The sequence below is a fragment of the Ovis aries genome, chromosome 1 (genome assembly GCF_016772045.2).
Source record: "Ovis aries strain OAR_USU_Benz2616 breed Rambouillet chromosome 1, ARS-UI_Ramb_v3.0, whole genome shotgun sequence".
Taxonomy (NCBI): Eukaryota; Metazoa; Chordata; class Mammalia; order Artiodactyla; family Bovidae; genus Ovis; species Ovis aries.
The window spans coordinates 192,837,982-192,865,908 of NC_056054.1; the positions used below are offsets into that span (position 1 = coordinate 192,837,982).

Genomic DNA, 27,927 nt, shown 5'->3' on the forward strand with positions numbered 1-27,927 from the left:
CTTCACCTCTGAGATGTCCTCAGAGAAGGAAATGGCAACCCACTCCGGTAGTCTTGCCTGGAAAACCCTGTGGACGGAGAAGCCCGGTAGGCTACGGTCCATGGGGTCGCAAAGAGCTGGACACGACTGAGTGACTTCACTTTCACTTTCTGAGATCTCCTAGCATTTTTTCTGTCTGAGGTTCAATGGGACAAAAAGCAAGTGTTCACCGACTCCCCTTGTCCTGAAGGCAGACAGTCAGAGAGGAGCCCCCAAAAGGGGGAGCCTGCTCCCCTTGTTCCGTTCCTGCTCTTGCCACTGTACTCTGAGGGACAGGGTTGTCAGGGGCGGCCTGTGTCAAAATGACAAAGCTGTGAAGGACTCTGACTTTATAATAAATTAGCAATGCAGCAGGTCTGAACACTTTTCAGAGTCGAAAAACCAGCATCTGGTTTCTGCCACTATTTTGCCATGTGACCTTACAATCTCTCCTTCCTGGGCGTACGTCTCTGTATAATGGGATGACAAAGTGGGCTTGGGTAAATCTGACGATGGCTTAGTGCTCCTATGTTCCATCATTTTTATCCAGGGAGATGCCCTCCTGACTCCTCCATGAACTTCACTGCCCTTTCAAGTGCCCAAGACCTATGATTCAAGGCACACAAGCAGGAGTTAAGGTAGAGAACCAGGGAAGAGGCCAGTACCCTTCCCAGTGGTAGTTCCAGCATGTTTGAGAAACCACAATGAACGAAACTGCCTAGAGGTGGAGCTCCCTGCTTAATGGAGAATTAAGCTGTATGTTGACTTGATGGTTTAATTACGTATTATCACCCAGCCATGTATCACGAGATATTTTAGGTAAACAATACTCCCTCAAATATCAATAAACCTCTGCCAGCGAAGAATGACTCACCATGGGTACACTCATAATTGCCTTGCTTCTCTTCTAGGAGAAATTAATCTGAGTGTGACAACTTAGTTTGGGCCAGAAACAGCAAGAAATTCAATTTAACAGGCTTAAATTAATTAAAAGAAGGCTTTAGAAGATGCCTCTAAAATCATGGATTGCACAAATTTGAATCCTTTTTAATAAAATTATCATATAGAATGCATGATTTTCATTTATCTCCCAAATGCTCACTGACATTTAAAGTAACCTCAGTCCTTAGAAGGCTTTTTGAACCTTGCCTTCCTGATAGTTGCTCTCTCTCTCAAACCCTTTGGATACTCCAAGTGAAGTTTTACAGATCTTGAGACCCAGGTCAAATGACTGCCTTAGAAAGGCAGTGACCTTCTCAAAGATCCAGGTCAGCTGATGATAGGTCCTTGGTGGCAGAAGCAGCTAGCAGGAGATTTAGCTCTTGGCGTCTCCGGCGAGACGCACGTGTACTTCCTGCCACCACCACGCCTCCTGGCCCCTGCTTCACTCCCTGTGGAGCCTTGAGCACGCTTGCACAGTTCATGGCGTTTGTCCGGAGCCATTCACCTTGACCCATGATCAAGGCCACTCTGGCCTGTCTTGGACTTCCCCTCTGGGTCTTATTTTCCTGTCTTTAGGATAAGCTTACCTATCCCTTATATCTAATACTGACATCCTTTCTTTATCTTTGCATCTATTCAACCCCACTCCTTTTAGGGGTTTAGTGATCCCCGGGAGCTAGCAAGTGCCCTGAGGCATTACTGTGAAAGAGGGACCTCTTCTCAGGGGAGAAGTCTCTGAAGCAGAGGGACTCGGAGCATCCTTCCATGGAGAGATGCCTTAAAGGTGATGGAGTAGAAATGGGCCCTCAAACTTCCTCCTGCCTTCAGGTATCTGCCCCTTACAGAATATTCATACTCATACCCTATTGGCCCAAGCACGTCATAGTGTCAGGCCCTGGGTAACGCAGTCATCTGACTTTCCAGTCCTCATACTTCTGTCCTCCTCTTTACAGACGCTTCCCTACTGCCTTGCTTGCCTCTTTTCTCCCAGTGGAAAATTTGCTGTCATCCTTGTCCTTGTTCCTCTATTCATTCTCCCATTGGCCACTTCTAAGGTTTTCTCTCTATCATTGATTTTGAACAATTTGGTTATGATGTTCTTTGATGTAGTTTTCTTCCTTGGGGTTGATTGAACTTATTGAATCCGTGAGTTTATAGTTTTTATCAAATTTGGGGAATTTCTGGCCATTATTTCTTCAAATCTTTTATTCTGTTCTGCCTTCCTTCTCCTCTCTCTGAAGCCGATCTTTGGTCAGGAGGCAGTATATGTGTCCAAATTTGCTGGGGGTCGGGGGGAGCATATGCAGTTTTTTATCTTAGGTCCAGGAACCCAGGGCATTCCTATCCGGGCTGCAGTGGCGGAGGGAGCCCAGTGGAGGTGCCCTGCAGAGGCACTATTTCCCATCTGACTACCCAACCCTCTGGCCGCTGATTCATGAGCATCACCACAGTCCCAGTGCCTGCCCCTCCTACCCCAAGTCAGTAGTGACTCCCTGGTGGCCTACGTGTGGGCGCCTTTCTTCCTCACCCTGGTTGAGGTGGTAGGGGCTCTGGTAATATATTTCCAGGAGAAAAAGCAGGTGGAGTGGCTTCATCATCACCGCCACCCCTGTGCAGCTACAACCCTGTTGAGATACAAGAGGCTGAACAGGGGCTCTCCTCTGACGTGGGGGACCCCAAGGTAGTACATGCCTGGCAGAGTGGCTACCAGCTCAAGCGAGTGCCTCGCTGGTGTGAAGACATGCTCTGACCACCTTACCCCGATCGTCAGAACCCTCTGGCCTGGAGCTGGCCTGGAGCGCGCAAGGCCGAGTGAGCTGCGGCTTCCCTCTGCTGTTTGTACGCATCCAGCGCCCCCTGCTGGATACTGGGTGTCCCCTCCTCCCCCTCCACGCCATTCCCAGGAGGATCCCAAGCAGCCAGCCTCACCCTCCTACCCCTACATCACCTCTCTCCCCTCTAGGCCTTCAGTCCTGTGGGCTCTAAGCTCACCACCCGCTCCCAGGCGCTAATGGGAAATTTTCCTTCTGAGTTAGAAGGGTTGCTGAGAGACAGAGCTCTGCTCTTTCTATGGGCATCGCTTTTTTTTTTTTTTTAAAGCCCGCCCTGCCTTGGCTTTGGGGTTATTTCCATGGTGATAGGCTGATGTGTAGTATTCAGTATATATATTTTATAAATAAAGTGTTTTGTGGCAAAAAAAAAAAGCTTACAGTAAGATGGGTTTTAGAAAAATATAAACAGCATGTAAACAACAACCATTAGAAATAGGAGAAAAGAAAAATGATAGGTACATATGAAAGCAGAAAATGTCTAAACATTCTAGACATTGGCAAAAAAAAATGAAAATAAAAGATAAATGACAAAAAGAGAGACAAACATATGCAAAACAGGTGACAAAGAGCTAATTAGCTTCATACACAAGAGAACATTTACAAATAAAGTGAGAGAGAGAAAGAAAAAGAAAAAGGAAAGGAACAAAGATATAAAAACAGCTAAGAATCATGTGACTGTGTTCAGCATTACTAATTTTAAAGATATGCCCATCACAGTTCAATATACCATTTCTGTCCACCCCCTCCAATAGACTAAGCGGAATCACTCAGTCGTGTCCGAGTCTTTGCAACTCCGTGAACTGTAGCCTACCAGGCTCCTCCGTCCATGGGATTTTCCAGGCAAGACTACTGGAGTGGGCTGCATTTCCTTCTCCAGGGGTTCTTCCCAACCCAGGGATCGAACCCAGGTCTTCTCCATTGCAGACAGGCACTTTACCATCTAAGCCACACATTTAACATGTACAGGGGTAGAGCAATAATGCAAATGCATGCCCACATATCACATTATTCAATACATAAAAGTTATAAATCAAGCAAACCATCAAATAAAATATATTACTTTCTCTTAACGAATATATCTCAATCGCAACCTGACAGGCCAGGTTTCAAGTTTAGACTTCTTACACCCCTCCGACTTCTGCATCAGAGATAACTTCCAGCCCCTAGTTCAAAGCCTGTCTCTTTTTTCCCCACTCTAGCTCCATCCTCCACTGTGAGATACCTTGGGCCTGTGTGTGTGTGTGTGCACACCCAGCCCACACATCCAAGCTCTGTCTACACTTCATATAGGACCTAGGGATGAGTATACCAGCCATATGATCTTGGAAGAAGCCTGTGCTTACCCCAGAGGTAGGCTTAGAGCTCTTTGGAAAAGAAATCCTAGGGTCTCAGATACCCAGAGCATATCAAGAAGTGGAGGGGTGCAGGCTCTAGGTCAACACATCCCCTTGAACCCATACAGCCCATTCCCTTTGGGAAGGGCACAGTCAGAGAGAGCCAGAATGGAGCTTTCCTCAGCTTAGAGTCCATCGCAGGGATCCCTCTGGCCCTGTTTCCAGGAGGTACTAGATGTAGGGAAATAGCTTTATATACTGATTGGTTCAAATTAATTTGGGGGAGAGATCAATGTGACAATATCCTCCAAAATCCAACCCAGCAGTTCCGCTTCTAGTCATGAATCATCTCGAGTTATTTGCAGAAGTGCCTAATGGTGTTTGCAAAATTATTTTCACTAAAACGATATAAAATCAAAAGGCTACAAATATAAATATCTAACAGTGAATGGGTAACTAAATTACAGTACACTCATGCATTGAAATATATTCTGCAGCCATTAAATAGGTTGGGCTGATATGAAAAGTCTTCAATACATATATTTTAAGTCAGAAAAGCAAATTGATATTTATGTTGTATGACCAACTGTGTATGTTTGTGATGCTTACATTTGCTACAGATTTTTCCAGAGGAATTATAAGAAACTATTATAGGTGATTGCCTCCAATTAGAAGAGCAGGGATTGATGTGTGTTAGTGACTAAGTTGTTTCCGACTCTTTGTGACCCCACGGACTAGCTCACAAGGCTCCTCTGTCCACGGGATTTCCCAGGCAAGAACGCTGGAGTGGGTTGCCATTTCTTTCTCCAGGGGATCTTCCCGACCTGGGGATCGAACCCTGGTCTCCTGCTTTGCAGGCAGATTCCTTACCATCTGAGCCACTGGGGAAGCCCCGGGGATTGATGGTGGAGATTTTTACTTCACACTTCTTTCTGTCTGAATTTGTGGTCAGTGCATTTAGTATTTTCATAATTAAAACAATAACAAAAAGATACTCTGTGAACATTTCTGAGATGAATCCAATAACAACCAAGAATCCATTAGGTGTGCAGGGAGTACGTGGGCACTGGGGCAACACAACTAAGAATCTCCTCTCCAGTTTGGTGGAATTTTGTTCAGCCATTTGCTGCCAGTTCTTTCTCCTTCTTCATTTTCAAGGTGGCAGAACCCTTAGAGAAACCCTAGAGAAAACATGTCACACGGTGCTTCCTTCATGGATTTCCTTAGAAGGCTGCCATCTGGGCAGCAGTGAGTCAGCAGCTCCTCTCGCTGCTGGTTCATGCACAAGCAGCTGCAGGTTTTGGGACAAGCTCAGGCCCCAATGTTACCTAGTCTCACCGTGTGGCCAGTGGATCAGAGGGACTCTCTGTTACCTGCAAAGCAACTCAAAGTCAGCCCTTCCCAGCGGTATCAACCCCCTAATTCTGAGAGAGGCCCAAAAAGATGATCTCTACTGAGGCATGACATCCTCCATGGCAAGGTCTTGATTACTGATCTGGGAGCTCCTGGACTTCAGAAGTACAGATTGCCTCTGTACGACAGGCACCTAGGTGATGCTTTGCAGTCATTTGCTGGACTGACCTGTCTCACGTCTGTCCAGCCTGTCCCCTCTCCCGCCACATCACACATCCTCTGTGGAGAGCTGACTGTTCCTTTGCATTTTGGAGCACTCATTTCCTAAAGGCGGGCCATCCTCTTGCGGAAGCTGCCCTGTGCATCTGGGAAAACTCACCAAGGGAGGAATTTCTTTTACATTTAATTAATTTAGGTATTGTAAAGTTTTTGGCTGTGCTGGGTCTTCGTTGCTGCTCAGGCTTTTCTCTAGTTGTGGTGAGCAGGAGCTACTCTCTAGCTGTGATGTGCCAGCTTCTTATTGTGGTGGCTTCTCTTGTGGTGGAGCATGGGCTCTGGGGTGCTTGGGTTTTAGTCGGTGCAGCTCCCGGGTTCTAGAGCAGAGGCTCAGTGCTTGTGGTGCACAGGCTTAGTTGCTCCACGGCATGTGGAATCTTCCTGGATCTGGGATTGAACCTGTGTCTCCTGCCTTGGCAGGTGAATTCTTTACCACAGAGCCACCAGACTGAGGTGGCTCCCAGGAAGCCTCCAGTTCCTCCCAGGAAGCCCCTGAGAGGAACTCTTGATGACTTGCTCACTTTAATACTGAGAGCTTATTCTAGAAAATTTAGAAAATAAAAATTACTAGTCAAATTAGATAAAAATTTCATTTCCCTCCACCTTCCTCCTCCAGCAGAAACCCCTGTGCGACATACTTCCCCTGTGGAACTTCTGGCCTCGTGTTATATATCAATTCCAGGTGCCCACTTTCCTCAATCTGTTTATTCCCTCACTGCCAGGGTGTCAGGCATGTCCACTCCAGCACTCAACGTTGGCTATCGCTGTCTCCAGGCTTCTAGGAATCACTGTAGAGTTCACCTCATGGCCTGGGGTCCTTGCCAGGATGTTAAATCTGCCATCTTGAGAAAGTGTCTGCCAAGTCAGCTCTTGCTTAGTTACTTGGGGGCACTTACATCCCAGCCTCTTGGATCAAGCACTCTTCCCTAAGCAACCAGTTGTGCTTGCTTAAGAAGCTGAGGCCTGTTTAGTAAGGAGCTACCTTGTAGCGCCTGGCCTCCTCACTTCCTTTTCCCCTTTACTCTTACTTCCTTGGAACTCAGCCCCTTTCTGCAGTAGAGATTTAGCCTGCAAGCTTGGCCTCAGGCTCTGTTTTCTGGGGAAACTAGGCTGAGGCCACCATCTTCATGAATTTACCTGTTCTGAGAAGAGAAGATTTCTTCCTGGCCCTTGGACTGGTGAGTGTCCAGAGCAGATCTGTCTAGCCTGGGGGTGAAAGCAGAAAACCCAACTTTTGTAGACATATATAAAACATTAGGAAGGGTGACATAAAGGTTGAATAGGCATTTAGCAATTTCACAATTTAGTCCCTCCCTGTAATGACGGAGCATTTTTTCATTGAAAGCAGCTGGGGATGGTACTTAGCCCCAGGCAGCAGAGGGGAGTAAAGGAGAAGGGGAGAGAGTACCATATGCTTTTTTGGTTCACAACCTGTACTGTGTTTCTCCTTTTCTCATGGTCCATGATGCTCCAGATCCTGCCAAAGTATGGTGAGTCAGTGTATTGGGGAGGATGAGGGGTTAGCGGAGGGAGTAAGGGAACCTGTTCCAGAATTTTAAAAAGCCTTTAGTATAAGAGCTACATTGTAAGAAAGGAGGGGAGTGTTTATTAGGCAAAAACTGGTGACCACCACACCTAGGTACCTTAAGATTCCAAAATCACAGACTTTATTTTGCATACAAGTTCAAGAACTCTTCCACGAACGGCTTTATAGTCAGTAAGTGGACGAGGGAACCTGTAAAGGAGAAAAGACGCCGCCGTGACTGGCAGGGGAGAGGGAGGAAGATCTTTCGGTCATAAGTTGGCAAACTTTAACATGGTTGTTAGGAAGAGTCTCTAGCGGTATACCTTTGAAAGTATCACTATATTTGTCCAGTAAAACATTGAGTCTATCCTATTGTTGAGACCCTATTTTTCTGTAACCTATTACCACGGAGCACTGTCTCATGGAGAGGCTCATTTGTTCATCACAGTCAATGGGAAGTGACCAGAAGTTCAAAGTCCAGTGAGAAGTCTATCGTTATATCTCATTTCTGAATCATCCCAATAATTTCCTCTGGGACTCCAACTGCTTAATAAAGATGTGCTGTGCTTAGTCTCTCAGTCGCAACTGACTCTTTGCAGCCCATGAGCTGCAGCCTGCCAGGATCCTCTGTCCATAGGGATTCTCTAGGCAAGAATACTGGAGTGGGTTGCCATGCCCTCCTCCAAGGGATCTTCCCAACCCAGGGATCGAACCCAGGTCTCCCACATTGCAGGCAGATTCTTTATCATCTGAGCCACCAGGGATGCCCAAGAACACTGGAGTAGGTAGCTTATCCCTTCTCCAGGGGAACTTCCTGACCCAGGCATTGAACCAGGGTCTCCTGCATTGCAGGTGGATTCTTTTTTTTTCTTGTCAAAAGGAATGTTTTATTTTTTATTTTATTTATTTATTTATTTATTTATTTTACCTTTACAATATTGTATTGGTCTTGCCGCACATCAACGTGAATCCGCCACGGGTGTACATGTATTCCCCATCCTGAACCCCCCCCCCCCCTCCCCCCCCCCCCCCCCCCCGCACACCATCCCTCCGGGTCGTCCCAGTGCACCTGCATCCTGCACCCTGCATCGAACCTGGACTGGCGATTCGTTTCTTATATGATATTATACATGTTTCAGTGCCATTCTCCCAAATCATCCCACCCTCTCCCTCCCCCACAGAGTCCAAAAGACTGTTCTATACATCTGTGTCTCTTTTGCTGTCTCGCATACAGGGTTATCGTTACCATCTTTCTAAATTCCATATATATGCGTTAGTATACTGTATTGATGTTTTTCTTTCTGGCTTACTTCACTCTGTATAATTGGCTCCAGTTTCATCCTGCAGGTGGATTCTTTACCAGCTGAACTCCTAGGGAAGCCCATTAATAAAGATATAAGATCCAAAGGGAAATAAGGGGTCCAAGCAAAATAAATTCAGATTAAAAGTATGATTCTACATCATAGTCTTCAAAGCCAGGAGAATGAAGAAATACAAACAAGATGAATGAGAAGGGGCCCTGACCTGAGGTAAGGCAGGAAAGCAGTGGTTACTGGAGGGAGTGGATGCTAGAAAGATGGTTCTCAAGCCTGGCTACATATTGGAACTGATAGCCACTGAGTAAAGGGACAAAGTAGGTGATTGTGTAGTTAACCCCGCTAGAGAATTACAAGTAGAAAAAATACGGGCGATCCTTGTAAGTTAATGATTACTCAAAAAAGCAGGTTTGCTTAACCACAAAACCAAGCAGGCTTGCTTAGCAGCAAACCTATATTAGAAGCATGAGACATGCCCCAAGTAATAAAACAATGGTGGCCTGGGACCTGCAGCGGCCCAGCGAGTAAGTGAGTTAATGATCCTAAGGACACGTTCTCTGCACACATTAAAAAATAATAATTTGTGGACCTCGCTTGACCACGTAGGGACAAGAAAACTCTCCTGCTCAACCTGGAGGAGGAGCTGATGATGGAAGCATGGTGTCTTCTCAAGAAAGACAAAGAAGTCCTTCACCCCCTCTGCACTTTTCCTTCAATTATAAAACTGTAGCCCAGTAAGTTCTTGTGGTGCAGCACCGCCCACCCACTCGAAAGCCTCACAAGTGTCCTATTTTAATAAATCACTTCTATCATTTGTCTCTCACTGAACTCTTTTCTATGCTGAGACATAAAGGACTTTAGTACCAGAGCTCTTCAGAGCCCCTGGAAAGATACCCAACAGTTTCAGAACCACCCAGGGAGCTTTTAAAAAAAAATTGCTGTTGCCTGGTTACCACTCCCAGAGTTTCTGATTTGATTGATCCAGGGTATGACCTGGTTGGTAGAAATGCTAAAAGCTTCCCAGGGTGATTCTAATGTCAACTCAAGGCTGAGAACCATCATTCTGGAGGAAAGATACTTCTCTCTTGATGCTGTTTACTTGTCTCCATCTGTTCCTGTCCCCATTACCCAACCAAACTTGGGTCGGCTCCCCTGTGCACGGTGAAGCCCATCTGCTGATACCTGCTTGTGGCGGAGGAAAGTGCAGCATTCACTGCAGTGCACCATGCAAGGAGTCCAGGCAGCTCCTCCTTGAAACACCTGAACTCCTCGATGACTTTCAGGGAAAGGTCTTGAAAAACGGTGAGGGAGAGGGGTTGGGAGACGCTTGATCAGCTCGTGGATATCCTTCTGATTGGTTGATGGTGAGGTAATCAGGGGTCAATTTCAGTGTCATCAAACTTCTGGGTCCAGCTGATCTGGGGTCTTTGTGCTTGTGGGCAGCATACAGTTAACTTCTCCCTGGTGGGTGCCAATTACAAATTGGTGCTTGCCAAGGGTGTTTGCCATCAGCCTCTGTGGAGATTGAACCCTGCGCTGCTGCAGTTGCCAACCTTCAACACCCCCTGAGGGGAATTCAGGGTAGAGAGTGAGGCACTCTGATACAGGGAAACTGGTGGAACAGGTCTTTAGATAGATATTTTCGGGAACTGATTTCATGATCCCAATCCTTGCATATCTTCATATCTAGAAAAGCACTAAATCCTTTCATGGTGACATCAGCTCCTTGTGATTAGCAGAAAAACTTCTGTAGAATGAGTGCTTCATTGTGCTGAACTCCCCCTTCACCAAAATCTTATGTATTGGCCTTCCCCCACTACCTTTTTGGAACAGTTTCTCAGAGCTGTCTGAGGTGCTGTCTCCCAGGCTGCAGTCCGTCCTTGTTTTGCCCCAAATAAAACTTAACTTGCAACTCTCACATTGAGCATCTTTTTAGTAGACATGGGAGTTTCAGTATCTGCCAAAGAGGTCAAAGGATATGACTCAGGATATTGTCTATAGCTCGAGAGGAGAAACTAAAGTTCCTTAACTTTAATTGCTAAACTATTATCATTTTGTCTTCTTTGACTATCCCCTCCCCGCCTTTTTTTTTTTTTTTGCATTTTCTCACTTCTCCAATTAAATTTGCTCTTTGGAACTTGGGGAAGACCTAGGAGGCTAAAGTTTTCTACAGACAAGAGGCAGGTGGAGGACACAGGGCAGGAGCTCTGTCCCAGGAAGTTCCCAGAGGATCCCACTCAGTTACACCCCTTATTCTTAACAGCCTTTCCCCCTTGCTGTTGGCCAAGGCATCTTGCTCCAGAGCTCAGAGGATCTGTGCTGACTGCTCAGGATGGGGAACAGAAGTTAGCTCTGAGATGTGTCCTCCTTCCAACTTGGGCAGGGACTCAGCCCCAGCCTCCCGCCTCCAGCTTCCCTCTGCCACAGGAGTAGAAAAAGTTTCCACTCTCCTGGCAGCATGCTGTATACAAAGCAAAGCTTGGGGAAGAGTGCCTTGAGTAGTCCAGAAAGCCCCACCAGGAAGAACTACACAGAAGAGGGCAAAGTGAGAACCGTGCACACAAAATTCTCATTTCCTTTTCAGTTTACACTGAGTCAAGAAGAGCCCTGTGCAGGGAAGGCTGAGGGGTCTTTCCTCACTGAGAAGTCCATATGCTCGAAACTGGTCTGCTGCAGTCATGGGGTGAGCAGGTAAAACTGTTAGGCTCATTATGCTTTGAAAAATGAATCAATATGCTTTCAGGTTCAGACAGACTGTTTCTGATGAGACCCATTTGGAAATGTGAAAAGCTCTTTCTAAAGGAGATTGCAGTTTCTACAGAGTTCTACATTCTAGACTGCTATAGCTTCCACTTCCTGGAGACCTGATTAACCTTAAAAAAAAAAATAAATGGGATCCTTTCTAATTTATTTCAACTGGACATCAGCTATAGATATCAGAGATCGAAGAGATAAGTGTTTTGCCTCTAAAACAAAATGAACTTGGGCCATCAGATCGGTGTGTACATTAAGTGCTTGGCTGCCTCTTGAGAAATCTGTATGCAGGTCAGGAAGCAGCAGTTAGAACTGGACCTGGAACAACTACTGGTTCCAAATAGGAAAAGGAGTACGTCAAGGCTGTATATTGTCACCCTGCTTATTTGACTTCTATGCAGAGTACATCATGAGAAACACTGGACTGGAAGAAACACAAGCTGGAATCAAGATTGCTGGGAGAAATATCAGTAACCTCAGATATGCAGATGACACCACCCTTATGGCAGAAAGTGAAGAGGAACTAAAAAGCCTCTTGATGAAAGTGAAAGAGGAGAGTGAAAAAGTTGGCTTAAAGCTCAACGTTCAGAAAACGAAGATCATGGCATCCGGTCCCATCACTTCATGGGAAATAGATGGGAAACAGTGGAAACAGTGTCAGACTTTATTTTCGAGGGCTCCAAAATCACTGCAGATGGTGACTGCAGCCATGAAATTAAAAGACGCTTACTCCTTGGCAGAAAAGTTATGACCAACCTAGATAGCATATTCAAAAGCAGAGACATTAATTTGCCGACTAAGGTCCATCTAGTCAAGGCTATGGTTTTTCCTGTGGTCGTGTATGGATGTGAGAGTTGGACTGTGAAGAAGGCTGAGCGCCGAAGAATTGATGCTTTTGAACTGTGGTGTTGGAGAAGACTCTTGAGAGTCCCTCGGACTGCAAGGAGATCCAACCAGTCCATTCTGAAGGAGATCAGCCCTGGGATTTCTTTGGAAGGAATGATGCTAAAGCTGAAACTCCAGTACTTTGGCCACATCATGCGAAGAGTTCACTCGTTGGAAAAGACCCTGATGCGGGGAGGGATTGGGGGCAGGAGGAGAAGGGGACGACAGAGGATGAGATGGCTGGATGGCATCACTGACTCGATGGACGTAAGTCTGAGTGAACTCCGGGAGTTGGTGATGGACAGGGAGGCCTGGCATACTGCGATTCATGGGGTTGAAAAGAGTCAGACACGACTGAGCGACTGAACTGAACTGAAAGGTATTATTATTCAGAGCTGGCACTGGCTAGGCAGACCATCAAACAGGCCATGCAACTTCATTCTGGGGCATGCCCAAAACCAATGGTTATTAGGAGTTTGGAAAGGACAGCCTGCCTAGGGGGCAAGAAGAACAGCAAGGGGAGAATTGCCATAATTGTGCTTCTCTTCTCTCTTGGAAGCCAGACAGGGCCCTAAGATCTGCCTGGAGCAGTGATTCTTAAACCTTAGTGTGCATCAAAATCACTCCCAGTTTCTGATTCAGTGGGTCTTGGGTGGGGCCTGAGAATTTGCCTGTCTGACAGGTTTCTGCGTGATGCTGATGCGGCTGGCCTGGTACCAAACTTGGAGAGCCACTGGCTGGGAGAAGGAGAAGCTGAAAAGGAAGTTGTGCTAGAATGCTGGAAAACCCACTGTTGAAACTAGCCTCAAACGGTTGTGCCCCTGGAAACCAGACTGGGAGCAACTTTTTTCTTAATTTGCAAAAAATAGATGCCAAGAGTTACTCAAACAAGCACCATGAGAAGCTTTCTGTTTTGCTAAAAGAAAATTACCTTAGAAACATCTCTTATGATGATGACTTAAAACACCATCTGCAACTGGGCCATTACTGTCCAAGGTCTTCCTGCCCCTGACTCCAGCCTGCGCTGGTGGCCTGGCAGAATCTCAGAATGTCTTGGTGAACAGCTCTATGAGGTTGTATTAGCACTGAGAATTAAACAGGGGTGTTAACCTCTGTTTTGCCACTAACTAACCACATTACTGGAGAAGGCAATGGCACCCTACTCCAGTACTCTTGCCTGGAAAATCCCATGAATGGAGGAGCCTGGTGGGCTGCAGTCCATGGGGTGGTGAAGAGTTGGACATGACTGAGCGACTTCACTTTAACTTTTCACTTTCATGCATTGGAGAAGGAAATGGCAACCCACTCCAGTGTTCTTGCCTAGAGAATCCTAAGGACAGTGGAGCTTAGTGGGCTGCCATCGTCTATGGGGTCGCACAGGGTTGGACACGACTAAGGCGACTTAGCAGCAGCAGCACCAGCAACCACATTACTTCTCTCTCTCTGGGCCTTGGCTTCCCCATCAATAAAAGGAGGGTTTTCAACAAGGTAATATTGATACTTGTAATTTATTTAGCACTTGCATATGTATCGTCTCACTTTATCCCTCTGAAATAATTTTTATTTCCTCTCCACTTTTCACAGAGAAAGAGAACTGGAAAATCACAATAATTTGCGAGACCAATATTAAAAGTGGCCACAAAATTCTGCAAAAACTAACATGAACGATATAGCTCCTATGTTACTCAGTGTCCCTTATATAATAATTTATGTGAAAAATTCTTTCTAAAATTGAGTGCCTGATAAATATTTCCCTCCAGAAGATGTAATCTGCACCATTTTACAATACAGAATCAACTTCCTAACCCTTCATATTTTCCTTCTTTACAGCTGCCAGGAAGAATAGAGCTAATTATGCCAAGATTATAATAATTACTTAAATCTCAAATTCCTGGTAACATTATCTCTCACATCCTCTAAATCCTAATGCCTAAATGTTTTCTTACATAGATTATCTGTGTTTAGCATGACAGTGTAATTCACCATCTAAATGGGGCCCTTTACAAAGTGAAAGAGAACACCATGAATAATTATGTCATGGTGATAGAAGATGTATACCAGGACTGTTTCAGGCAAGCTGGGATGGGTGGTCACCCTACCTATAATTGGAGACAGATTTGGCAAAAATTATATACAAATAACAATTTGATCTCGTAGGTGTGGCAGTTTGAGGGTCTCATTAAACTCACTAAAGTCACATAGAACTGAAGAAAGATTATATAATTCATAGGAAACAACAGCGACAAAAGATTCTGAATGTATTTGCGAGACTGGGAAAGGAGAAGGCGTAGTGCCGAGAATGGAGCCTTCTCCCTCTAAGCATCCCAAACCCTTCATTTCCTAAAGCCTGACTTCTAAGCCCCGTGGGCGTCACCTCCTATAGCCAGTGGCAGCTCTACAATTCCTTATAGGAGGGGCTTAAGCAAGGCAGTCTGCTCAGAAGGGAAAGGGGAAGGGGGCTTTAATCCGAATTGTTGTTGTTATTCAGTTGCTCAGTTGTGTCTGACTCTTTGTGACCCCCTGGACTGCAGCACTCTAGGCTTCCCTGTCCTTCACCATCTCCCAGAGCTTGCTCAAACTCATGTCCATTGAGTTGGTGATGCCATCCAACCATCTCGTCCTCCATTGCCCCATTTTCCTCCTGCCCTCAATCTTTCCCAGCATCAGAGTCTTTTCCAGAGTCAGCTCTCCGCGTCAGGTGGCCAAATAGCGTAGTAATCTGAATAGTGTGGCACTTTACTGAAGACTGGGGGAAAATGTGCATTTTCCATCTCAGAGAATGAGGTGCTGTTGCTGAAGGTCATGGAGCCCTGAAAAGTCACAGTCACCAGGCAGTCTTGCTACCTTACAGGACATGCCACCCAATATTCGCCTACTCACACTCTCCCCACACTCACTCCCTGCCAAAGACCAGACGAATCGATTGGTCATGGCAGGACCACGAAGACACAGAAGGAGGCCGGCCACCTGAGGACTGGCGCTCTCAGCCCAGCGTCCTGGTTCATACCCAGACACTGCCTGATGCCTGTCCCACCTTCCCCTTCCTTAGGCACCAGTGTGTAACTAAACAGGACCCTGTGAGGCCTTCCCCGAACAGATCCCCACCACGTCCTCTGCCTGCCTCTTGTCAGTAGAAAAACTATCTTCCTAGGCCTTCCCCAAGTCCCAAAGAAGAAATTTAATCAGAGAAGTGAGAAAATGTAGAAAGAAAGGGAAACAGCCAAGGAAGACAAAATAATAGTGTGGCCATTAAGCAAAATCAAGAACCTTAACTTCCCCCTCAAGGGCTATAGATAATATCCTGAGACACGTCCTTTGAGCTTTTGGCAGAGACTGAAACCCTCATCAGGTGGAAAAAGTTAATTGACTGCTGTCCACAAGCCTGCAGACCCCAGACCAACTGGAACCAGGAGATTGATGATGTTGACTCCCAATTACATCACCACCAACCAATTAAAAGAATGTCCATGAGCTGATCACACACCCACAACCCCTCTCTCACACTGTCTTTAAACACCTTTCTTTAAAAGCCTTTGAGGAGTTTGGGCTTTTAAGTACTAACTGCTTGGTGCCCTGCAATAAACACTGAACTTTCCTTTGCCACAACCCAGTGTCGGTAGACTGACTTCACTGTATGTGAGGCGAGCCGATCCAAGTTTGGTTCAGTAACAGAGGCAGGTAAGTTTGCTTTGTCAAGGTGAGTCGGGGTGAGGGGTGGGCTGAGTCTTGGGTGTTATGAAAGAGGAAGATAGTGCAAGAGGGATAGACGTGTTTGGACCGTGAGCAAGCCTCAGAGACCAAGTGGGCACAGTTGGGCTTCCTGGAAATGAAGAGTCCCTTCAGTCCATCCTCCCCATCTCTCTAACCCATCCAGTTAAGCTTCGCCTCTCAATCCCCCGCAGGACTGTTTCCAGGAACCTCACTGGACTGCAGAAAGCCGCTCCGTCCCTTCCAAGAACCAACACTAGAGGTCGCCATTCTCCAACATCTAGCAAGTCTCCAACAGGTAGCAAGTCGCCGAGAGATGCTCCATCTTCTGCTTAAACTGCAAGTTGGAGGGCGGGCCCGCATCCCCGGTGGAAAGGCGCCGCTGGGGCCAGAGCTCAGAGGAGGAGTGAAAGTGCAAGTGAAGTCGCTCAGTCGTGTCCGACTCTTTGCGACCCCGTGGACTGTAGCCCACCAGGCTCCTCCATCCATGGGATTCTCCAGGCAAGAATACTGGAGTGCGTTGCCATTTCCTTCTCCAGGGGATCTTCCTGACCCAGGGATCGAACCCAGGTCCCCCGCATTGCGGGCAGACGCTTTAACCTCTGAGCCACCAGGGAAGCCCTCAGAGGAGGAGACTGAGCCTCAAAGCTCTGAGCAGAGGCAGCGCGAGGTTGGGCGGTGAGGTGTGATTGTAGGAGGAAAAGGACCCATCTTCATAGTCCTTTCTCCTGTCCCAGCCGTTCCTGGGTGGGGAGGATGCTGTGCTTTGTGGGGAGTCCAGAGCCTTGGGATCCGAGGACTTGCCTGGAGGCAGGGCTGGGGAAGACCAAATACAGATAGAAGTAGTCTCCACAAGAGACGAAAACGTTCTGGAGCAACAAAAGCCTACGCAGTCCGGAGAGAGCCTGAGATAGTTATGTGCGAATTGTGAAGTGCTACACACACCCTTTTTAATGGGCTTGTTATTCTCTGCAGACTTGGAGACCATGTAAGGGAGGCCCAGGTGTCCCATGAAGGCTGTCTTGGGCCAGGGCTCACAGGAAAGCCCCCAGCCTGTCTTGCCCCTGGTTCTCTCCCGCTGTGTTCTTCTCGCCCGAGGCTTTCTCGCAGAGCCTTGGTTTTCTGTGTAAAGGGGGAGGACGGTTTCTAAATGACAATTCTATAATCTTTAGTTTTCTGGTCACAACCATCCTCAGCTGGAAGTCACAAGGGCTTGCTCTGTGAGCAGTTGGTGTTACCTAGTCCAAGCTTGCTCTGCTTGCCACACGACAGGCCAATAAATCAAGAGATGAAGTGTTGAGGCAAGGGATATGACTTTATTCAGAAAGTCGGCTGATGGCAGACTAATGTCTCAAAATAACCATCTTGTTGGGATACCAGGTTGTTTTATAGAACCAGAGAGAGAAGCGATGAGGAACTAAAGTCAAAAGGCAGAGTAGAAACGGAGAGGCAGTAAAGTAGGAAGGGCTATTAGTCTTGCAAAACAACTCCGGGAAGGGATGTGTTAATCTCTTCTTTCTTGCAGCCATTCACAGATGGGCAGGGTCGGATTACCTCTTTATGAGCTGAACCAAAGACACTTTAGTTTAACAGTCAGGCAGAGGGGCAGAGTCCTTTGAGGCAGACTCTTGAGAGTCCCTTGGACTGCAAGGAGATCCAACCAGTCAATCCTAAAGGAAATCAGTCCTGAATATTGCTGAAACTCCAATACTTTGGCCACCTGATGTGAAGAACTAACTCATTGGAAAAGACCCTGATGCTGGAAAAGATTGAAGCTGGGAGAAGGGGATGACAGAGGATGAGATGGTTAGATGGTATCACCGACTCGATGGACCTGAGTTTGAACAAGTTCCGGGAGTTGGTGATAGACAGATAAGCCTGGTGTGCTGCAGTCCATGGAGTCGCAAAGAGTCAGACACAACTGAGTGACTGAATTGAACTGATTATGTATGATTATAACAACAACAGCAACAAAAAGCAAGCCAAAGAAACAGTTCCAACATGGAGTCAGAATTGATTCTTCTCTACAACATGGGAACCCTGAGGCCCAGGGCGGTTAAATACCTTGCTGGAACCAGACTAGAACCCTCTCCTGCTCACTCTTAGGCAGCGCTCCCACACTGCCCCAGCTGCCTTCTCTCACCAGAGGGCTATTCACCTCCTCAGAAAAGACCCAGAGCTGAAAAGAAAACTCTGCATGGGCCAAAAAGCTTTAAACTTGGCAAGAGCCTCAAAACAGCAAGAAAAGGAAAAGGAACAGAAGCAAGCATACCTCTGGGCCCTGTGAGCAGTCCCTCAGTCCCTAAGTGCTGAGTCATGTCCAACTCTGTGTGACCCCATGGACTCTAGCCCACTAGGCTCCTCAGTCCATGGGATTCTCCAGGCAAGAATACTGGAGTGGGTTGCCATGCCTTTCTCCAGGGGATCTTCCTGACCCAGGGATCGAACCCATGTCTCTTAAGTCTCCTGCATTGGCAGGCAGGTTCTTACCACTAGCACCACCTGGGAAGTCAGTCCCTGAGGCAGGGCCAAACCAATGTCCATCTGCCCTCTGACTTGAGCCTTTGGGATGGACAATGAGGTCAGCTGCCTGCCACTCTAGCACCCCCAAACTTTTCTTCATCCAGACAGTATGGCAGAGCTCAACTGGGGTGATTATGCACCACCAGTGCTCCTGTGTCCCAAGTGGAATGCAGCTGTTTGTGTCTTAACTGGAGAACAAATAGGAGATGGTTCCACGTAAAACCCAAAGGAGCCTGGCAGGTCCACACACTTGGCACACAGTAACTCCTCCTCCTCCCACTGCAAGGAATAGTGCAATCCACTGCCCATCTGCAAAGTGACCCAGAGATCCTCCCTTGACAAACCATCCAAGCCAAGCATCCTCAGGGGCTATGAGTCATGCTGACTTGTGGCACACAATGAAGGTCTCTGTAATGGCAGAACCAGTGTTTAATGCAAATATGAATTTACTCGCCCTGCTGAGCACTGGCTGTTTCTATAGCTAGGGTGTGAGCATCCTGAGGACAGGAACCATGACAATCCACTTAGATGTGTCTCCCCCACAAGCCTGGACATAAGGCGGATGTTGGGTGCTTTAGGGAGTACTCTTCCAATCCAGGGCTGCCAAGGTGGTAAAGAACCCACCCGCTAATGCAGGAGACACACGAAACCAAGGGACACGGGTTCAAGCTCTGGGTTGGGAAGATCCCCTGGAGAAGGGCATGGCAACTCACTCCAGTATTCTTGCCTGGAGAATCCCATGGACAGAGGAGCCTGGTGGGCTACAGTCCACGGGGTCGCAAAGAGTCGGACACGACTGAAGCAACTTAGCACACAACCCACAGCACATACACTCCCAATCCAACCATTTCTTAACCTCACCGCTGAACTGAATTAAGCTCCTTCTCTTGGGAGAAATTGTTATTCTGGGACACAAAGAGGATCCTTGGATGTAACAAGTCAACATTTTGAAACACTATAATCATCAAAAGGCATCTGTTTAAATAACTCCTAAAGAAAAGACCCTTCACGAGCGGTTCTGAGCGTCTACCTCTACCAAGAGCACACGTTGTCATGTTTCTTTGTTTCTCTATCAGAACCTACATTTTTCCCCCCAAGACAGTGCCTTTCTCAATGTGTTTTACCACCCGTGAGAAACTGGATTGTGCAAGTAGGGAGGTCATGGTGAGAACAGGCTGTTATTACACTCTTCTCAACCTTGAAAATCATCTTTTAACTGTCAGGGAATAAGACAAAATATCCCTGAGATTTTTATGTGTTTTCCTTGCTGGTAGATATAAGCAAGATTTCTTCTATTGCCAAAATGTCCCCAGGCCCCAACCTATGGCTACAAAGAAGTTCATATTAATATAAGTCATATTTTAATTTTCTGTCACTCACACCCACATGATTGAGGATCTTGGCCCACCCCGCCAGCATCTCCCACTGCCCCACTCATTTCTGGGTATCCCCCAAGTGGTAGCCTGCTCAAGGCCAGCTCCCTCATGCACTACACTCCAGCCACCACCATTCACACTTCCCAGGATTTCATGGCTTTCTGGTTTCATCACTTAACAAGACAGATCCCAGAAAGGACTCATCAGGCATAACCACTCTGCTAAATTGCACCAAAATAGGCTACGGTTTTTCCAGTGGTCATGTATGGATGTGAGAGTTGGACTATAAAGAAAGCTGAGCACCGAAGAATTGATGAACTGTGGTGTTGGAGAAGACTCTTGAGAGTCCCTTGGACTGCAAGGAGATTCAGCCAGTCCATCCTAAAGGAGATCAGTCCTGGGCGTTCATTGGAAGGACTGATGCTGAAGCTGAAGCTCCAATACTTTGGCCACCAGATGGGAAGAGCTGACTCATTGGAAAAGACCCTGATCCTGGGGAAGATAGAGGGCAAGAGGAGAAGGGGACAACAGAGGATGAGATGGTTGGATGGCATCACCGTAAGTTGGTGATGGACAGGGCTGGCGTGCTGCGGTTCACGGGGTCACAAAGAATCGGACACGACTGAGCGACTGAACTGAACTGAAGCATAACCCTCCCAAATGACCCCTTTCTCAGGACTATGCCTAGAAAAAAAGTTTCACAATTTAACTGTATAATCTTAACTGAGTAAGACTATATGTGGGGAACACAGAAAATGAGTAAAATTTGGAGGAGATAGAATCTAAGGTAAATTTTCTACTTTTTCTTTTTATTATAATTGATTATTTTCTTCTAAGATCTGTTACTGTGAGAATTATGATGATGAAATGATTAGTTCAAGTAGGTGATCCTATGCATACCATCAGCGAGATAAGCAGCCCTCAAGTCCTTGAAACTTTCTTCCCTGGAAACAGGGTTCTCCATCCTTGTCCCAAGCCACTTTCAATCTCTTTAAACCATTTAACCTAGACTTACAACCTGCTCATTGCTGCTTTTCAAAACTCTCATTCCAGCCACAGTTATTATTTGTAAAAGATGTTTATAAAGTTGAAGTTACATGGCAATTATGCTTGCAGAGAAGACAGCTTTTGCGCAGTTCCCGGCGGGGGCGGGGAGGGGGGACTGGAGGGGGATACACCTCTCTCTCCTTGTTTCCACCTCTTGCCTGCTTGAAATAGGATTTACATCTCTGTGGGTGGGTTGTGGTTAGTGCAAACCTAATCATTTCTCCCCTAGCCTCAGAAATCTTCACCTTTTGTCGTGAACCTTTGCAAGGAGAAGATTTACATGGACAATTGTTTCTCTTCCCTAACAGTGGGAAGGGCATGTTGTCACCCCACCTGCCGGTGCCTAAGCCACCCTGTTTTAGATGCAAGAGGCTCCCCGGTGTGTGTTCTTACTTCTCAGACTGATCAGACTGCTATCCCAAGGGAACTGATAGAGCCTTGGGGTTGGTGTTACTCGTGCTTCTGGATTAAAGTCATTTGCCTTAGAAGAAACACAGAGGCAAAGCCGCATGCTGTCTCCCACCGCCCCGTCCCACTAGACATGGGCTCAGTCTCTCAGTTCTGCCACGTGGTGGCACCATACTCCCCAGAGAGCACTGATAAATCAGAGCCCAGGGGATGGGGAGAGGGGTGGGTTGGATGCTGGAGGACTCGGCAACTATCTAGGGTGAAAAAAGTGAAAGGGACAGGAAATGTTTAACTTGGAATAAAGAGGGTTAAAGGGGCATAGACCCCCAGCCTTCAAATACCTCCGGGGGAGCAGGAAACATCCTCCATACCCTTTGTGATCCCAGAGGAGGAACTGAGAGAGAAGCTGGGTCCCTCTCACCCTCAGAGCTGCAGCTGTGGGACTTTGGTTCCCACCCCCCCTTCCCTCCTCCAGGGGATCTTCCCAACCCAGGGATCAAACCCATGTCTCTTATGTCCCCTGCATTGGCAGGTGACTTCTTTACCACTAACACCACCTGGGAAGCCCCATTCCAAAAGGTAACAATAACAAATATTATTCGTCTTTGCCACATCTGCTAAGCGTTTCTATTCTTTTTTCCTTTCTCTGTTTTTATGTTTCTCTGAGCATGTCTCTGTTGATGAGGAGTCTGCCCCACCCCCAGCAATGCCTGAGACATTCTGTTGCTCCACATCTTCACTAACACTTGGTGTGGTGAGTGTTTTTATTAACCATTCTAGTGGGTGTATGCTGATATCTCTCTCATTGCAGTTTTAATTTGTATTTTCCTAGAGGGTGAGATGGTTGGATGGCATTACCGACTCAATGGACATGAGTTAGGGTAAACTCTGGGAGTTGGTGATGGACAGGGAGGCCTGGCGTGCTGTGGTTCATGGAGTCGCAAAGAGTCGGACACAACTGAGTGACCGAACTGAACTAAGCTGAGTGACTAATGAGGTTGAACATGCTTATTAGCCATTCATACAACTTTTTTGATGAAGTGTCTATTATTCTTTTTGTCCATTTCTTTAATTAAGATTAATAATAATAATAACTAAATTATTGCTTATGTACTTATTACTAAATTGTAAGAGTTCTTTATGTATTTAGCATATAAGACCTTCATCAGATGTATTTGCCAATATTTACTTATTTTCTTAACAGTGTCTTTTGAAGAGTAATTTTTTTAAATGTATGAAGTCCAATTGATAATTTCTCCTTTATGGCACATAGATTTTGTGTCTTAAGAAAATTTACCTAACCCAAGTTCACAAAGAATTTGGCCTAGATTTTCTGCTAAGAATTTAGCCAGAATGTGATTAGACTAAATCCCGACTCTCTCCAGAATGGCTATAAGTGCCTCATCCCACCAGGAGCTCAGGTTTCTTCTAACCCACCGCCTCACAACACTTGTCATTATCAAGTTTTCTAACATCTGCTAATCTAACAGGTAAAAAGTGATATGGCTTTGTTATTTTAATTTGTACCACTGTGATGACTGACTTAAGTCAGAGTGCCTTTTATCTATGTGACTCCCAGCTGATATTTTTTTCTCTGGTGCATCCTCAATTGAAAGCATTTCCCAGGCTCTTTTTCATGCTTCCCACAAGTATCATTTGGTCCTTCTACCTGGTTTATTGTCATCACTAATGGCAATCAGATGTAATCAGAGGCAAACAAATTCTTTCCCCCGTCATTGGCTTATGTGGTGAGTGGTATCATTGTTTTTTAGGAGGAAGTTGCCATCTGCAGAGCTTTTGCTTCTACAGTGCTTGCTTTATTTTTAATTGCAATAATTAATTAAACAGCTGGACTTTTTAGTCATCATATTTGGGGCTCTGTACTCAAGCAGGGAAACCATTCCTTTCTCAAGATGTTTGCTGCTTCCTAATAACATTGAAAAGTCATTGTTATTCTGTCTTTCTCCTCTCTGGAAGGACTGATGCTGAAGCTGAAACTCCAACACTTTGGCCACTTGATGTGAAGAACTGACTCATTTGAAAAGACCCTGATGCTGGGAAAGATTGAAGGCAGGAGGAGAAGGGGACGAAAGAAGATGAGATGGTTGGATGGCAGCACCGACATGAGTCTGAGTAAACTCTGGGAGTTGGTGATGGACAGGGATGCCTGGCATGCTACAGTCCATGGTGTCACAAAGAGTCGGACACAGCTGAGCAACTGAATGAACTGAACCTCTCTGGAAAAGACAGATGTGGCTGCATGAATTATCTGTTTTAGTGTCCAAGGCTGTGTCTTGAACATGTGTGCAATTCTGTGAGCTGGGTCAGGCTATGCTATGGAAGAAGTTGGCTCAAAAGTAGAATTTGGAAAATGAATAGTACTCTGTCCAAATACTCTCTCAGTAACAAACCAAATAGAGAATGATATCAACCTTCTCTAAGGACTTTAAAGAGAAAGGAAAAAACCCACAGAGGACTGATCTCCAACTAACTTAGAAAATATTTTCTTGGCTGCACTGCATAGCATGTGTTATCTTAGTTCCCTGAGCAGGGATCAAACCTGTGCCCCTTGCATTAGAAGCGTAGAGTCTTAACCAATAGATTGCCAGTGAAGTCCCATCTAACTAATTTTTTTCTTCAACAAATTCCAACCGTAATATGCTGGAGCCTGGAAGCTCAGTGATAACAAGCCCCAGCCCCTGCATTCCACAGTCTCTCCAAGAGACAAAGGCAGCTGTAACACGTGTGGAAAGTGGAAGCTCAGGATAAGCCATAAGCAAAGCTGGAGGGCATGTGCAGGAGCAGCGGACTTTCTGCTGAGAGTGGGGTGAAGGCACCAGGGGAGGCTTTGGGGGAGGAGGCCATTGAGCTGAATGAGGGAGAAGAAGTATTTTGTTAGGGTAACAATGAAGAGTGAGGATTCTTGGTAGGTGGGTTTGGAGAACAGCAGAAGGCTAGAAGGAGGGGATGCAGGGTGGACCTGGGCATGGAGGGTGGAGGTGGGAGAAGAGGTCAAAAAGGGCAGTTATGACATCATGATCCCCCAGGGCAGGATGAGACCTTGAACCCGTGCTTGAAGTCATACACAAGACGATACCTGGAGTTTCTTGTGTAATATTTCCTTTCAAGTTTTTGCCCTTTCAGTGGGGCCTACCCTGAGAACCCTGTGAAAGACTTCAACCCACTCCCTAGCATCCCCAGCCCCTCTATCCTTTCTATAGTTCTCACCACTGAATAACATACAATTATTTATGCATTTAATATTTTTATTCCTTGACTAGAGTATAAGCTTGGTGGGAGCAGGGATGTTCTTTTGTTTACTAATGTATCTAAAACTGTGCCTCATATATCATAAATGCTCAATAAATATTTGCTGAATGAATGGATATGGAAGCTGGAGACATTCCCCCATCTGTCAGCCCCTTCCTAGAACCTGACGATTCTGACAGCTGGCGGGAGGTGTGATAGTTTTCTAATGTTGCATAACAAATTACTACAAACTCAGGGGTTTAAAACAACACACAAGGGACTTCCCTGGTGGTCCAGGGACTCTGAGCTTCCTCTGCAGGGGGCGCAGTTTCCATCCCTGGTCAGGGAACTAAGATCCCACATGCCACGTGGTGCAGCCAGAAGAATAAGTAACTAAAACACAAGTGTTTTATCTCAGCTTCTATGGGTCAGGAATCCCAGCAAAGCTTATCTGAGTCTGCTACTTAGGGTCTCATAACACTGTAATCAAGGTGTTAGCGGGTATAACTGAGTCACTTTGCTGTACAGCAGAAATTAACACATTATATATTAACTATTAACATTGTATATTAATTTCAATTAAAGAAAAGCTGTCAGCTGGGGCTGAATCTCACTGGAGGCTCTGCTGAGGAAGGGTCCACGTCCAAAATTCTCTCGAGTTGTCTGCAGAGCCTAGTTCCTGAGGCCACATGCTCGAGAGCTTCAGTGTCTTGCTGGCTGTTGGCCAGAGGCTGTTCTTAGCTCCTAGGGCCCTTCTGCAGTTCCTCGGCATATGGGGTTCCCCAGTGTGACCACTTGCTTCTTGAAAGCTAGCAAGGGAGACAGAAATTCCAGCAAGACAGGCACTTCAGGGTTATGTAACCTAATAATGTAACTGTACACATGTAGTCACCTACATCTTGTCACCTTTGCCTTATGGTACAATCAAGTGAGCCCCAAGTTCTTATGCACACTCAACAGGAGGGGATCACACAAGGGCGTGAACAGCAGAAGGTGGGATCAGAGGGACCACTGTGACAGGAAGTCCACCTCAGGAGGTGACAGCTGGAGGTGATGCCCCTCCTTTGAAGGCAGGCAGTCCCTCAGTCTTATGCACAGCTCAGCCTCTGCAACATGTTAAAGTCATTTGCATATGTTAAATATGTATTATGTATTTACATATGCCTCTCCCGCAAGACTGGGGGACAGAAATCATTCTCTCTTCTCTTTAGAGTCAGTGTATAGCACAGAACCTGGTACATAGGAAGTCATTGTTTGAGATGAATGGGTAGAAGGATGGATGGATGATAGATGGATGATGGATGGATAGATGGATGGATAGACAGTGAATGGATTTATGAGATATGAATGGAAAAAAGGCAGAAAATAAAGGAAATTATGGTAACAAAACAAGGTGAAGGCAAAGCATCTGGACAGGAGTGTGGCCCTCACCTGACAGTGAGCCACACACTTGAAATAACAAGGTATAAGCACCGGAGAATTGATGCTTTTCAACTGTGGTGTTGGAGAAGACTCTTGAGAGTCCCTTGGACTTCAAGGACATCCAACCAGTCCATCCTAAAGAAGATCATTCCTGGGTATTCATTGGAAAGACTGATGCTGAGGCTGAAACTCCAGTACTTTGGCCACCTCATGCGAAGAGTTGACTCATTGGAAAAGACTTTGATGCTGGGAGAGATTGGGGGCAGGAGCAGAAGGGGACGACATTGGATGAGATGGCTGGATGGCATCACCGACTCGATGGACGTGAGTCTGGGTGAACTCCGGGAGTTGGTGATGGACAGGGAGGCCTGGCGTGCTGCGTATTCATGGGGTCGCAAAGAGTCGGACACAACTGAGCCACTGAACTGAACTGAACTGAAGCAGCAGGTATGGATCTGTTCACAGTCCCCAGCCTCATTCCTGGAACTGTCACCTGGATGCTTGCCACCAGGGCAGACAAGAGACCAGAGGCAGGCAGCCTCTCTTTCCCAGATCTTCTGTTTTTTCTTCAGTAAACAGGAGTGAAAAAAATCATGAGGAATGTCCAAGTGTTCCATGTGCAAAGACACGAGTGAAATCCCACAGCTCTTTGTGACTTTGGCAGGCCTGGAGGTAATTTCCTAAGAAATAAGCTGCAGGAAGAAAGCATTACTTGGTAATCCTCTCCAAGGCTCAAGGGAAAACTTTTGATAACAAAAGATTTTCAAACTGCTTCATGCAATAAATGTTGAGCTTTGAGCTGAGACTCCTTGAGCTCCTGCTGCAATTATGGAGGGGTGGTGATCCAGGCCTTGGTGTCCAAGTCCAGGATGGAAGCCAAGTCACAGGAACACCTGTGCAAGAGTGGGGTCTTGGGCTGCGGTTCCTCTGTCAGAATTGCCCCACTACCCCAGGACAGACTCTAATGATGATACTTACGTGTTTTCCGCACAGTAATGCCTCATGGGAGGAAAGACGGTGACATTTTCTGGCTGAGAGCTGTAGGCTGGGTAACTTTGGGTTAGAACTTTACATGTGCCTATATTTTTTCACCTTTTGCTTGAATATGTATGATTTCTTTTATTCACTTGATCCCTGACAGGTCATTTGCTCTATGTCAGGTAAAGGCCATTAATAGCCAAGAGAGTGAATCGTGACAAGGCCACACCAGAGGCCTATACTATTTATGTCTGTGCTAATCAGGGCCAGACAGTAAGGCTGAGGAACACCACTGTCTTTAGAGGTGACAACTGAGCCTTTCCATCAGTGCATGTTTGTAAAAATCTTTATAGCAGAAATCTGTGAAAGGTTTAGCGCTTACTTTCCTGGACATTGATGAACCCCAGAAACTCTAGATATTCTGACCCATGAAGAAATATCAGATTCCAGGATAAAAGGCACTAACTTTTTTCCTCTTTTAAAATTTAAAATGAAATTTAGTGCCATCTAGTAAGGAGTGTATATTTTTAGGTATTTTGAGGACATATAGGCAAAGTGAGTTCAGAAATAATAGGATACATGGAAAGATGTAGAAGCTGAATCAAGTGGTGCCCTCAAGGGCACTAACTCTTAAAAAAGCATTTTAGCCTAGATTTCTCTTCCTGTTTTCTTTATAACCTATCAACCTACCACCACCAAGCTAAAGGAGCTTACATCAAATTTGGAAAAGCCAACGAATCACAATGGGATCTTATTTATCAAAATTGCCCTAAGAGCAAAACAGTAAGCAGAACTTGAAATTTCCCAACACAGTGTCCTTGCTTGTTTTGAAAGCAATGTCCTCGTTTAAGAAGAAAGGGGCTTTCATCTGTTTTTCATCACATCGGTTCATTTCTTAGCTTTCTGTCTGAGTTCTTCCTCTCTTCTGTAGAATTTCAAACATGAGGGGCATTGTTCCTCTGGATCCAAAACCAGTTCCTT

The 27,927-nt window shown here is 46.1% G+C and overlaps 1 long non-coding RNA gene across 1 annotated transcript; it reads left to right on the forward strand.

Annotated features, from left to right (window-relative positions):
- The first annotated feature begins 8,380 nt into the window (after positions 1-8,380).
- On the forward strand, positions 8,381-26,773 carry LOC114113779 (uncharacterized). The gene is made up of 3 exons (XR_003588558.3): positions 8,381-9,330; positions 16,138-22,051; positions 23,275-26,773. It is a non-coding gene; the product is annotated as an uncharacterized LOC114113779 (long non-coding RNA).
- The last annotated feature ends 1,154 nt before the right edge of the window (positions 26,774-27,927 follow it).